Here is a 14,490-nt window from a genome sequence, read left to right as displayed (position 1 = left end):
GGCTGTCCAGCAACGGAGCCAGTGCCAAATGTAAAGCAGAGCAATTACAGGACTGCTTTACTTTATGTTGGCTGCCCAGGTTTCCCAAGGGGCTGTTCCAATAGCCAGGCATTGTCAGAACACAGAGCTACCATGGCCATACTCCGTTTCCTTCAAGGAATCCTTAATTTGCCAGATTCACCAGGTTTCTGAATGTTTAGCACTGCCAGAGCAGCACAATGCGGCTGAAGAGTACTCCATCTGAGCATCTGGTCCAAAGGATTGAAAACAACAAACAAGACTTTATTGGTTTGCATAAAAGACACTTTTAGCATAAAACAACTGATGGCTTGCAAATAAGTTGTGACAAGTTTCCAAAATTCAAATAGTTCAGTCTCTCCAAAATGCTGACAGTATTGTTAAAATTTCATGCTATAATCTCATTTTAGCAGTGGCATGTTGTCTGTATATGCAAGGCATGCATTGTATGTCCTGCATGCCTGACTAGCTGTGTGTTATTCAACTGGCCTACCATGGGACAATTCTGTCCAGCCCCCTTGGGAGACACCATTTTGTGCACAGCATGACCTCACATGTACTGTATATGTGAGGTCAGACAGCATGAAGGATGTCACTTTGGACCTAAGGCATGCAAGTGAGTTGTTCCATGTCTTACTAGAATTGTCACAGCACGCCCCGGGCCTCAGTTAAATTCAAATATATGTATTGCCTCTTTGCCAATATTTGCAAGCATCTTACTTACTGATGATTTCTTTGATACTTATTGAAGCTGCAGCTCATATATAATATAAAAGCATCAGTAATTGCATTTATCAGTCAAATCAAATTTAATAACCTGGAACTACCTAAATCCTATTCCATGTTTATAGTAGATTTACATGTCTATTGCTATAGAGATAGATATATACATATCACTCAAAGTACAGGACATGTAACAGCTGGAACACATAGTAATAATTATAGCGAAGGTACCTGAGCATTTCCATTATAAAAATAACATTTTTCAATGGGGGGTTGATTGTGACTTTCTCAAACTTTTACCTTTCTAGCTGACGTTTTCCAGATGGGATCTTTAGCCAAGGGTGAAGGTTTTAGGAAAGTTTGATCAAAAGTAGTTCAGCAATTACTGAGAACAACAAAAAATCTTGCAAATCTTTTTGGATAACTCTCGGGCCTCCATGTCTGGGAAAGAAAGATGAAAATTGGCAAAGAGATAAGCTCCCCACTGTAACCCTGTGAAAATCCAGTTTAGATTGTACCTGGCACACGGATGGTCATTTTTTAAAATAATAATAACTCTTCTTTTATTAATGATCTCGCCAACTATAACAATAGCCATATGGCTTGAGCTATAAAACAAAGTCTAGATCCTTACCAGCCCTCCTCCTGTGTCAGAGACCTGTATTACACCAGCAATCTAGAAGAAGAGGGCTGTAGCATGCATCAGAAATTACACATTCTACTAAAAATGTAAGTGGAGTTTGGAATTCCAATGTACCTTCCATTGCAAGCTCCACTTCTCAGGCTCCTGCCTCCCCCCTTCCCCTTTACGCGACTCATTCACATTTACTGCTTCTTTTAAAGAAGCTACTATCTTAGCAGAGAACACCACTGGCTATGATTTTAAGCTCTTTGCTTTGATGTGCAAACGATATGCTTTACATCTTCATTACAATTAGCACATATGCATGATCAGATTACACAGGTAAACAGAGACGTAAGCAGTTTCCTAGCTGTTGTTGTTGTTGTTACTGTGTTTTGTTTTGTTTTATCACGAAGCATACAGATTACATGCATCTGCTGCAAATCTTTATTGGAAAACAAATACCAGTAATTACAATTAGAGATGGCTTTGATCTGAAAGACTACAGCCAGCTCCTCCCTCCCCAGACTTTGGGGATGCTTGATCTAAATTTTGGGCTTTATCTTGCCCTGATCTTAAATAAGGGGAGAAAGGGAGAGCAAGCCCATGTGTGGCTGCATAGGAACCTTCCGTGGCTCTGAGTGTAGGGGCTGGGAATCTGATACCCACACCAAGAGCAAATGGGTGGAGGGTAGAGAGTGGGAAGAAACTTTGTTTTGCCCCCTGAGTGCATAGTCTTAATCTTTAGACACAGATTACTGACATCAGAGACCATAATGTTTTGTTTGAATAAGGGCTTTAATGCTCATAGCCTGTCTTCACCTTGATCAAGAAGAAGTTGTGATGTGAGGACTGGGACTCAGGAGGTTTGGGCTATCTTCCACCATGTGTGACCTTAGGCAAAGCATTTCATTTCTGTGCCTTCTGCAAAATGAGGATAATATTAATGCTTACCCCCCTTTGCAAAACACTGAGCTCTAGGGATGAAAAGCATTACATGAACACCAATAATTGCTATTATTATGAATCTCCCATTGAGTCAGCAGTTCTAGGACCAGGGCCCATTGTCCTGTGTGTAATATATCACAGTGTATTGCAATGGAAACAACTGTGACATCATAAATAGGATTATGACTCCACTGCAGGATAACGCAGGAAGAAAAGAAGGGCTATGGGGAAGCAAATCCTTATTAAAACAAATATTTTTGATAACTGGCAAGGGGTATACAGAAAACAAGTGAAATCATAGCAGCTGAACAGCTAGATGTGCATGTGTTATATATAAGCTATTTCCATATGGAACTGCTCCTTCAGAACTGAAGTACTCCGTAGCAAACAGCGACCAGTCTTTTGAATAATTGTGTCAGCCTTTCTACTTTCCCCTTCCACTCCTCCACATGCTCCTATAATGCCAATGCAATGGCTCCCATCATTACTAACAATTACATTAAATCCATTCAAGTGGATGCAGAAGCTGAAGTCAGCACAAAAAATTCAAATGATGACAGAAACAGCATGATATGCAGAAAGGGGTTGGTTATTATATCACATGTTTAGACGTATAGGTCAGTTCATCTTTAGCTAAATATCTAGTTATTTAACAGCTGTTATGAGTCAGCCGGATAGAGGATTAGGTTTTTTTTTAAAGTGTGGTGATGAAAAAATGCTTTAATCTTGAGTTACAATAGAAGAACAAGTTAGGTCAGGTCACATCTAATAATTGGTTCTCCAATACTACTTAAAAGTGTATCATTGTTCATATAGAAGGTGAAATGGTTTGACGTAGTTCTTCATACAGTAATCAGAAAATAGCTGAGAGGCTTTTCAGTGACTACTATGATTAAGCATTATGGGATAAAATCTCAGTGAACTGATACCAATCAAAATGCTTTTTATACACCTCTACTCCGATATAACGCCGTCCTCTGGAGCCAAAAAATCTTACCGCGTTATAGGTGAAACTGCGTTATATTGAACTTGCTTTGATCCACCGGAGTGCACAGCCCTGCCCCCCCACCCCGAGCGCTGCTTTACCATGTTATATCCAAATTCATGTTATATCGGGTCGTGTTATATCGGGGTAGAGGTGTAGTATGTAATCCTTCACTCATCATTCTCTCTTTTATCTACCTAAGCTATTATGCGTTCCCCATCATGATACTATCTAAGGACCTCACAACAATCAATTAATTTATCTTCACATCACCACTGTGATAAGGGGACTTGAGACACAGAGATTATGGGCCCAAATATTGGTTTTAATGTCCCCTTGTGTGACTTCAAAAGCATAAAGGGGCTGAAAAGCTGGTAGATCTGGCCACAAGGTACTATCCCCAATGTCATTGGTTTCCCTGGGGATCATATAATCAACATCACACACCCCTTCACAACTTTAGCATAGGAGGTCTCTCCGGGGTGTGACTGTTGGTAGAGGGTGTGGCTGAGGTGCAACTGTACACCTCTTCTCAGTTGCCAAAACAGCTCCTTGGGTTTTCGGCAGCCAAGTATATGTTAGAGCTGTTCTATACATCCTGACGCTGTTCTATACATCCAAGTTTAAAAATTTTGATCTTAAACTCTGTCCACATTAATGAAATGAGGTGAATAATATTGACCTACCCCACAGAGAGACTGTGACAAGTAAATAGTTAATATCTGCAAACTGCTACAAGGCCTAAAACTCACCAGAACCACACAGAATCCTCCAAGGATGGGGACCTAGCAACTCTCAGACCTTCACCTTATCAACATTTTGAAAAGTTTTGCGGGAGATGATATTTGAATAAACATGCACAAGCTTCAGCATAAGTAGTTGAGCCCAATACCCCAGTAGGAGGCTGGGGCAGGGCTGAAATTAGTAATAGTTAGTTGGGAAGGAGAAGCAGGGGGTTTGGGTGGCAAATTATTTTGCAAGCATGGCAAAAGTTTAAGGCCAGTCCTGGAATTTACTTATAGGCTAACCTCGACACTTGGAGCTGGGGGTGTGCTTCCCAGCTTGTGTAGACAGATCCATGCTAGCGCTTAATCAAGCTAGCAGGTTAAAAATAGTAGGATAGCCAGGGTAGCATGGGCACCGGTGAACGGTAGCTCAGCCACCACATACCCATGGGGTCCAGGCAGGTTTTCAGGGCAGCAAGCCTGTGCTGCTCCTCACTGCTTCCTGTGCTACCGTGGCTACACTACTATTTCTAGCACGCTAGCTTGATGAGAGCCTGCATGAGTATGTCTACTAGAGCTGGGAACCACATTGCCACCTCCAAGTCTAGACGTAGCCACAGTGAGCTCAGACATAGTTAAAGATATTCTAGTTAATGAGAGTGCCAAAATGGTTTCAATGCAGTGCAAATTGCAATCCCAGTTACAATACATGTTTGCTGAAAGCTAAGTTTTCTGGAGAAAAAAATGGCTTCATTCTATGAAGGCTCCACTACATATTCTGTTGGAACAGTGGACTGGGACTCAGGAGACCTGTGTTCTATTTGTGGCTCAACCACTGGCTTGCTGGGGGGCCTTTGGCAAGTCACTTCACCTCCAGTTGCCCCTTCTGTAAAGCGGGAATAAAAATACTGACTTCCTTTGTAAAGTGCTTTGACATCTACTGATGAAAAGCACTAAATAAAAGAGCTAGGTATCATTATTATATTCCATTAATTCCAAATTGCCTCACCTACTAGCGGTAAATATGCCCAATGGCTTGTGACGGGATGTTAGATGGAGTGGAATCTGAGTTACTACAGAGAATTCTTTCCTGAGTGTCTGGCTGGTGAGTTTTGCCCACATGCTCAGGGTTTAGCTGATCGCCATATTTGGGGTTGGGAAGGAATTTTCCTCCAGGGCAGATTGGCAGAAGCCCTGAGGGTTTTTCGCCTTCCTCTGCAGCGTGGGGCCTGGGTCACTTGCTGGAAGATTCTCTGCACCTTGAAGTCTTTAAACCATGATTTGAGAACTTCAATGGCTCAGACACAGGTTTGATACAGAAGTGGGTGGGTGAGATCAGACTAGATGATCATAATGGTCCCTTCTGACCTTAAAGTCTATGATTCTATGATTCTACAAGGTAGTCCCATTTAAATCAGTGGGATTATCTAGCTGCCTAAGGCTTTCTTGGGATATAAAGTTCTCTTGCCATTCTCTGAAACTATGCCATGTCCCAGTCCAGTGGAGTCTCAAGGAAGAGACTTTGCTGAAACATAGTTTCCAGGTGTGTCACACTCAAGCCTTACAGGAAAGGGATCCTTCCCTACAGTAGGGAACTTTTTGAAAAATATTTATACTGTTTCTAAGAACACTTCAGCTAAAATGCTGTTAGCAATGGTGGGGAATTTAAAAAAAAATCTTAATGTGGACAAGGCTACCACAGAGAGACAGACAAGTGGGCTGGGCTGATGAGACACCAAGGCAAGGAGCCCTGGGGAAACACAGGAGCTGTACCGGGTACTTTGTATTTTTTGTTTTTATTTTTTTGCATTTATTTTTTTGGAAAACTGCTTGGTAGGAAAGCAGCTACAGACAAGCACCAAACTGATGTCCATTTGGATTAACCAAACCCTCCTATAATAAACCACCACTGTGAGATGGAGATTTTGATGTTCAAACCTGATGTGCCAATGAACTTCTCTTTCCTGTCATTCAGCTCCTGGTCCTGTGACAAACGGCAAATAGGATTTGTCAGAATTAATTATTTTATATAATGTTACTAATGCAAAAAAAATTGGAAAATGTGCTAAATTGTACACAGTGATACAGACTCATGGTGAATTAAAAACTGGAAATTAATACTGTTTTAAGAAAGGAATGTGGTTCTGTTTTAACTAATTTGGGCAGTTTGAGGAAATGTTATAAAGACTATTCTAAAAACAGGATTGTGTACAATGTAAAAAGATTGATTTTATGAGAATGTATATTTATCTCATTTATCATATTCTTTTATTATTCATAATTATACATTGCACTCAGAAGACTTCAGCTGGAGTTTTGCCATAGACCACCATCCTACAAGCTGCTGTCCATGAGCATGGAGTTACATCCCATGAAAAATCAAGATGTTAGTGGGAAATGCAGGATTGTGCCCATGTAGAGCTTTTCATCTGAGGATCTCAAATGGCTTTAATAACATTACTGCACAATAGACATAGTTTAACATTTCTCCATAAATTACTCCTAATTCTGCAGCTAGAAAGGTATATTTAATATTTTCAATTTTTTAAAAGAACTGCTAAATTATGTGAATTATAGCCAATAAGTGAGAGCAAGGGTTCTCAAATTCTTTTCATAGTGTGGGGCACGTCTTAATTTAAATTGTCTTTTGGTGGCCTCCCTTCCATTGACCAACTGATGGTCACCTCTCCCCAACTGCAGTCACATCTCATTGCTGTGGCAATTGTAGAAATTGTTTACACTGAAAAGTATAATTAAGAAAGTATGGGCTATACTTTATCTGTCTTTTAATGAAATTTAACAGCTGGAAATAAGTAGAGCCAAAACTAAGGATCCAAATTTAGCAAAGGGTAGAAGCATATACTTAACTTTAAGCATGTGCTTAAGTGCTTTGCTGAATTGGAGCCTAAACAACCAGCCAGCTTCCCAGAGCACAGTTTCAGACCATTCCTAGTTTTGATGCATCATCTTCTGGTTTATTCTAGTCTTTTTTAAGACTCAAAAAATTAAAAAAACAAAGTTGGAGGTGCTCTCTGTAATGGTACTAACTAAAAAAAAGTAAAAAGTAGTGAGAACACCTCCAGTTCTCCTGGAAATATTTATGGTTTATTGGAAAAGAGAGTGAGGTCGAGCAATAGATAAGCAGGGAGATGTTGATTCAGATCTCCTGATTTAATTAACAGATGAACACCACCTTTTCACAGAACAACTTTTCACAGAATCATTAAAAAATAATCAGGTCTTTACTTAATTATTCTGAGTTCACACTGTATCAGATCTGTATTTCAATGTACCCTTTGATTTAATTTAATTATGAGATCTGAGTCATTTTATCAGATCAAAGCCCATTAAAAACTCTTAATCTGTGTTAGCAGGATCCACACGGACAGGTAGGCCATGACAGGCTAATGTGCAGTAGATTCATACCCCTGCTTGCCACAAACGAATTGTTCATGCAGACAAGCCGCTAGGAAGAATGAAATTAGCCCAATTTATGTCATGTAACTTGACCATTTAAAATTGTTAATCTCTTCTAACCTTTTTTTATTTTTAATCATTATGTGGCTGGACTGCTGTCTTTTTCTAACTTGGCTTTTGGCTCAGAAATAGTGCCCAAATCTGTAAACCTTTATCACACAAGTCGTCACACTGGCTACCCTCATGACTAAGGATTTGTCCCGGGAGTAAGGGTTTGCAGGATTTGCTTCTGCACACAGTTTTTGTACTGGTATAACTATTTTGGTGAAGGATGTGATTTGTTTTTTTAAACCAAAATAGTTATAGTGGAACAATCCTTAGTGTGGACACAATTATACCAGTATAAAGGCACTCTATGCCAACATAGCTTATTCCCCTTCCCATATGAGAATAGCAGCAAAGAGTCCTGTGGCACCTTATAGACTAACAGATGTACTGGAGCATGAGCTTCCGTGGGTGAATACCCACTTCGTTGGATGCATCGAAGTGGGTATTCATTCACAAAAGCTCATGCTCCAATACATCTGTTAGTCTATAAGGTGCCACAGGACTCTTTGCTGCTTTTACAGATCCAGACTAACACGGCTACCCCTCTGACATATGAGAATAGTTATACCAGTATAAGGCACCTTTATACAGATATAAATGGGTCCACACTAGGAGGTTTATACTACTTTAACAATATTGGTATAGTTAAAGTGGAAGAAATTGTGTGTGTGTACACAAGGCCTTACTTGGAAAACTCCCACTGATGTCAATGAGAATTTTGACTGCAGAAAATGCAGGATCAGTTTCAGAGTGTTAAAAACACAGTGATCACAGAGAGAATCAAAGATCTGACATATTCACAATAAAGATAAAACCCCTAAAGGATCTGATTACTTTTGCAATATAAAACTGGCACTCAATTCACTGTAGTCCTGATTTCCACCTTACTCATGCTGAATAATACCTTACTTCATGACCAGTCACACTGCTTTCAATGGACTTGACTACATGGATGGCGCCACAGTGCAGTCTACGGGGGTGTGAATTGTAGAGCACTCTAAGATGTTGCTCTCTGATTGGGACTACTTGTGTAGTAAAGTACCTACTCAATATGAGTTACGGTAAAAGAAGGAGGCCATAGCGACAGTTATTGGAAATATATATAATTATTACTTACCTTTCTTGGGAAGATTGTTAATCTAATTGCACGCCGGCTCCTTCCTTATTATTCCTGAATGCAACAGACGTTTTATTCAGTTAGATTCTGAAGTCAGTTATATCAGTGTAAATGACATGAATATGTCCCATTGAGAATTACAAGGCTACAGAGTGCAAAAAACATGATCCTTAGTTCATACCAAGATCTATATGGAAGCAATATGTTATGTAAACTAGAATAATTTACTTTAATGTTGTTTCTTTAATTTTAAAAAATATGCCTGCACTTAAAAAAATCTCTCTATAAAGAGGGCGTATTAAAATCATTTTTTAATGAAAATAGGTTGTGGTACATAACACTATAAATTGAATAGGTTTGTTCATAATGGGGGGGAAATGGTCAGTGCCAGCTTCTCCCAGAACAATACCCCAAATTCTCAATCAAGTTTGGTCCTGTAAGGATAATTAGGGTTGTACTCTTTTTCTAACTTGGCTTTGAGTCACTATGCCATGACTCTCATGCAACATATTTAAAGGCACATACAACTAAGCACATTCACAATAGAATTTCTAATATGTTATGAACTACAGGTATATTAACATTCATGCTCCCTGCTCACATGCTACTCCCAGTGAAATGGTTTTGCTCTCCTCCACACTATACAGTGTATGGGAGCATCTCACCAGATATTTTTAGCATACCAAAATAACTATAATTAATATACAGCACATATTTTCTATGTGAAGTCCATGTGAACACCTCATTTGAATACACTTAGTTTAATGTGCTTTAAGGGACCTGTAGTTACTAAATTTTCTGCTCTGACAACTTTCAAAGGTCTTAGCATGTAATGGCTTAGAGGCAGAATTTTGACAGATATCTATAGTTTCAGAGTTTTGGGGATTGGTTCAGAAAAGCATCCAAAAATTTGGATACTTATCTGAACCTCTTCAGTCTTGAAATTGGGGTAGAATTCTGACAAAAACAGGATTTTTAATAAAGTTTCTGGAGTTTCTGATCATGGCCAAATATATCCTGAAAACAGTACTTTTTTGTTGCAGTCAGCATTATCTGTTGTGGTCCAAAGTACAGAGTTTCCATGAAAAAATTCTAATTAAAAAAAGTCTATCTGAACATTTCAGATAAAAAAAATTGGTTTTAATGTACATTCAGTTCTAACAGAGTTAAATGAAAATTTCATAATGAATAATTTATTCATTGAGTTTGGTCTCTTTTTCTGTTTTGTGACTTGTCCATAAACAGATTGGAATATTCTTACATTTGTTATTTGAAATGGTGTAAATTTCTTCACAATACTTTCCCCCCAATAGCTTGCCACAGTTCATTGTGAGTATCTGATAGGTAAGTGTTGAAATTTAGTGTTAGTTAGCTACCTAGCTCCAGTGCCATTGTTTTGTGCCCTGTCTAGACGACTTAGTAATTATGATATGTATTACAGTAGGGTCTAGAGGCTCCAACGGAGATCAGGCGCTCATTGTTCTAGACGGTGTCTGAATACATAGCAAGAGAGAGTCACTGCCTTGACAATCTAAATAGACAAAACTGGTTCCTATTTTACAGCTGGGAAACTAAGGCACACAGAAACTCAGTGAATTGTCCAAGGTCACACAGTGAGCCTGTGGCACAGTAAGGAACTAAACCCAGATCTCCTGGGTGCTAGTACAGTGTCTTAACCACAAGATCACCCTTCCTTTCCTTGTGCAACTAAACAAAGGCAACTAACTTTTCTCATGTGTGTACTTGTTTGATGCATTGAACCCCAAACACAGTCCAAACTTCAAATGGGAACTATTACAGTTCAGCTTACAGTCTGAAACTCTTTCTATTGAACAGAGGTTTCAAACTTACCGGTAATTACTCCAAAATTTTCAGCTCAGGCTTATAATGGAAACTGTCTTACACCCTTAACTAGAGAGTCATTAGTATGGCTCCATAATACATAAGTGACCTAGAAGCATGTTAGTGCTGCCCTAGGACAAGTCTAAGTCATACAATGGCATTTTCCCTGAGTAGGTGTATTTAGCTCATTTAATCAAGGCTTTGATTGATTGCACCTCTCTTTTTGGCTAGCATGCTTCTCAGGAATATAAAGGTTTGACAGTGTATTAGTCATTTGCCCAGAGAGAAAGCTTTCGTAATGAACTGAAAACCTGAAAATTGTGTTTGTGTTTTTTTTAAAAACTTTCCTTGTCTTGTACTAATGAAATTTATGCAAACACCACATAAATTGATGAAACTGATAGATGCTGTAGGATGCAATAGGACGAGGTGTTAAATAATTTATTACATGTCAACTTTAAAAAAAACCAACAACACCCTTTTTGCTTGCATGTTATTCTGAAATTATCCATGCCAGGTAAATTAATAGCACATGGGAGAAAGAAAGCAGTACTAACTTGTCTCTTCTATATTATTTTGTGTGTCCTCCAAGTAATGGCAAATCTGAATATGATAGCCTGAGAGGTCTGTACACAATAAACATTGATTTCTTCATCTTAATAAAAATAATCATGCAAGCTGGGGGTGAGGGGAGAGGACATGATGACTCAGAGGATTGGCAATGGAATAAAGAATACATTTTAAATGGGTTTGACACAGAGGCTTAAGAATGAGTGATCTTGGAATCTGAACTTCCCTCCTTTCACCTTTAAAATAGTGGTCTTAATCCAAAATCCATGGAAATCAATAGAATACTCCCACTGACTTCAATGGGTTTTGGATTAGACCATGAATGAGGCATACAGGTTATTCTGTATCTTTCTGTGGATAAATGAAGAACTTCAGCTTCCAGAGATGTCAAAGCAACATATTTTGTGAGCACTAGAATCCTGATTTTCTACTGCCTTGTATAGTCTTTACACCAGTATGCAATAGGCCCAATTTTCCTCTCATGCTTGTGTAAACCGGAAGTAACTCCATTGACTTCAATGTCAACTGGCGTAAAACTGGCCTCAGTGAGCCCAAGGAGTATAAAGTGGGAGTAAAATGGTACCAGAATTTGAATTCTCCATTCTTTCACACCAATGGCAGAATTTAACCCTCCTTTGTACAGGTATCAGTTACTATACAAAGTGAAAGGCATTTGTGGAGAATCAGGCCTTAAAGGATGAATCCTGCATTACAGTTCTAAGTATAATTGATTTTTTAGTTGACTGGGCCAATGAAAAAAACCCAACAACATCTACATTTTTTTTTTTTAATTTTAGAGGAGTCAACCCAAAATGAGACATGTTCAGTTCTCTCGGTGAAATAAAAAATAAACAAAAAAAATTGGTTTGGATTGACTGAAATGATTAGTTTGACCTGAAACAAAACATTTAATTTCATTTTCAGGTTTTTAAAAACTTTTTATTAAATTCAGGCAAATTTCAAAACAAATTATAATCTTGAAACAAAAAAATGAAATATTTCATTTTCAAAATGTAATGAAACATTTGAATTTTTTCTAAAGTTTTTTTCCCCATATGAAACTATTCACCAAATTTGCAAATAATTTCAGTTGACTCGAAACTGCATTTTTGGGGGTGAATAGAAAACTCATCTGAAAAGTTTCACCCCCCTTTACTCAGGAATAATTCACATTTGCCTGCCACTGGTGGCAGTCACCTTGCTGGCTGGCAGTATGCTGCCTTGTGGGTCTAGTGCTCCTGCTGCACGTACAGATTTGTGGGATCTGGCAGGCTGTCTGCCTCTGTGAATAGGCATCACAAGGCTGGGATGGGGAACAGGCTGGAACCTGAAGATGTCCACTAATTTGCCTGGCCTCTAGTTAAAGGTGTATGGTTCACACTTAAGAAATCGGCTCCCATAATGCCTCTTATGGATTTGAGTCCTCAGTGGGCAGAAAAAATAGTCTTGCACTCTTGGCTAAAAACTTTTAAAAGCTTATTGCACAAAGCTTTGGGCACCAGACACCAAATTGTTGTCTTTAAATTTTATTTGTCTGAATTTATATTGATTAGTTTTTAATAGGATTTTTACCAGTAGGTTTATTGTTGCCTAGATCTCAGTGAATGAGGGACGATCTTATAAACTAAAATAATAATTGTTTCCCTTTTAACCATATCTCAACTGAATCTTGTCAGGCTGGCTATGTACAGATTTGAATACACCAGGGATTTGAATCAACATGGACAAGTATCCCCTCAATATGTTAACACATATAGGGTTACATTGCAAATTATTATGAAAAAGCAGCCGTTAATCCCTGACTCAGAAAAACACTTACGCACTTGCTCGACTTCAACAGGACTCCTGACATGTTTAAGATTAAGCACTTGTTTAAATGCTTTGCTGGACTGGGGGATCTAAATTAGCCATCAAATAACAACTCTATTCATATACTGATGTCTTAAAAACAGGACAATCCTACCTTCTGAAAATATATAATATGTAAACAATAAATAGCCTTTGTAAGTAATTCTGGACCTCCTTCTCAGACTAAAAAAGAATAACATAAAAATAAATAGCAGCCTAGAATACATACTTCGCCAGAACCAATTTTTTTTTTTCAAATCTAGAAACCACAATTTTTGATTTGTTCTGAATCTGGCAAATCAGCATTTCCCATCTCTAGTAAAAATCCCTATGAATTATTTTTATTATTGCACATGTGCAACATGCACTTTTCAGAGTTAAATACCTTGGCCAGTTCACATGCCCCTATTTCCTTTCCAACACACACACAAAATATCCAGTGTTACTAATGTTCAATGTGGACATTTTGATCTACTCTTCCTCTCACTGAGGTTAATGGGAGTTTTGCCAATAACCTTAATGTGAATAAAATGGAGTACACAGATTACAAAATATAATATGGTTTACATCAAAACCTGACATTAAAAACCATATGAAGTCTCCAGTTTCTATTTTGTTCCACTCTGATCACTTAAAAACATTCTAATGGACTGCTTCAAATTATATTAAAAACATCTATTGGTCCTCTGCTGATTTCTTGCATGCCAATGTTTATGGAGAAGTTTAAACTCCTTCCAAAACAAATTGTTGCCACGATTTAAGTGCTGGAATCAAGAGTGACTGCACATATAGCATCAATTCTTGCATAGTTCATAAATATTATAAATGCTAACATTTACTGTGCAATCACATACAGCAACTACACAGGTTAATATTTGCAAAATATACAGAGAGAGGTCAGCAACTCTTGTTTATTTATCATATTTTATTTTCTATGAGTTAGGCAGACAAATAGCTTAGAAGAGGTAAAGGAAAAGGAGAGACATGGGACACTAGGATCCAATGATCTTTAAAGAATTAAAACAAACTAGTATTTTATTGCAATAAATCATTTCTCCCCCTCTGCCCTGACCATTTTCTTTCTTATTAATATTTGCGTGGACTTTATTCCTTGGAAAGATGAGAGAATGATGGCCCTGGAGACTGAAATCCTCTGGCCACAGAACATGTCAGTCACAGGCAACAGCATAAACCTTCCCATACTGTATTACCCTACCAATGTAGCTAAACCTTGATGTGGACAAAGGGCGTATAGGAGTGGTAGGATATTCGGTCTCTTTGTCCATTCAGTCCTGGCCATCCACTGAGACTGCCAACAAGGGTATCAATTGATTTTTAATTTTACACAGTTCTGGAGTGTTTGGTTAGTATTTTTTTATAAAATAAGTACTTTTTTGGGGTGGAGGGGTAAATAGCGATTTTTAATGTTAACTACTGTGGCGTCCCAACTGTATGAGAAACTATGTACATGTATAAAAAACTTGCTGCTGAGGGGGTGGTATACAAGTGTTTGTTTGCTGTGAATTTTGGTTCTGGGCAGACAATTTGTGAAATGTTATTCCTGTAT

The 14,490-nt window shown here is 38.3% G+C and overlaps 1 long non-coding RNA gene across 12 annotated transcripts in view; it reads right to left on the bottom strand.

The window, feature by feature from the left end:
* The window catches only part of LOC101945653 (uncharacterized), a 100,894-nt gene that overhangs the window by 17,916 nt on the left and 68,488 nt on the right, over positions 1 to 14,490 (bottom strand). For all 12 annotated transcript variants that reach the window (XR_010588692.1, XR_010588686.1, XR_010588682.1 and 9 more), the window contains 4 exons: positions 8,664 to 8,717; positions 5,960 to 6,005; positions 2,186 to 2,287; positions 1,042 to 1,182 (listed from right to left, as the gene is read on the bottom strand). This is a non-coding gene — a long non-coding RNA (uncharacterized LOC101945653). The remainder of the gene's footprint in view (positions 1 to 1,041; positions 1,183 to 2,185; positions 2,288 to 5,959; positions 6,006 to 8,663; positions 8,718 to 14,490) is intronic.

The sequence above is a fragment of the Chrysemys picta genome, chromosome 6, assembly GCF_011386835.1.
Source record: "Chrysemys picta bellii isolate R12L10 chromosome 6, ASM1138683v2, whole genome shotgun sequence".
In the NCBI taxonomy this organism is placed as follows: Eukaryota; Metazoa; Chordata; order Testudines; family Emydidae; genus Chrysemys; species Chrysemys picta.
Note: the sequence above shows the minus strand (reverse complement) of the source record. Positions and strands in the feature narration are given on the sequence as shown.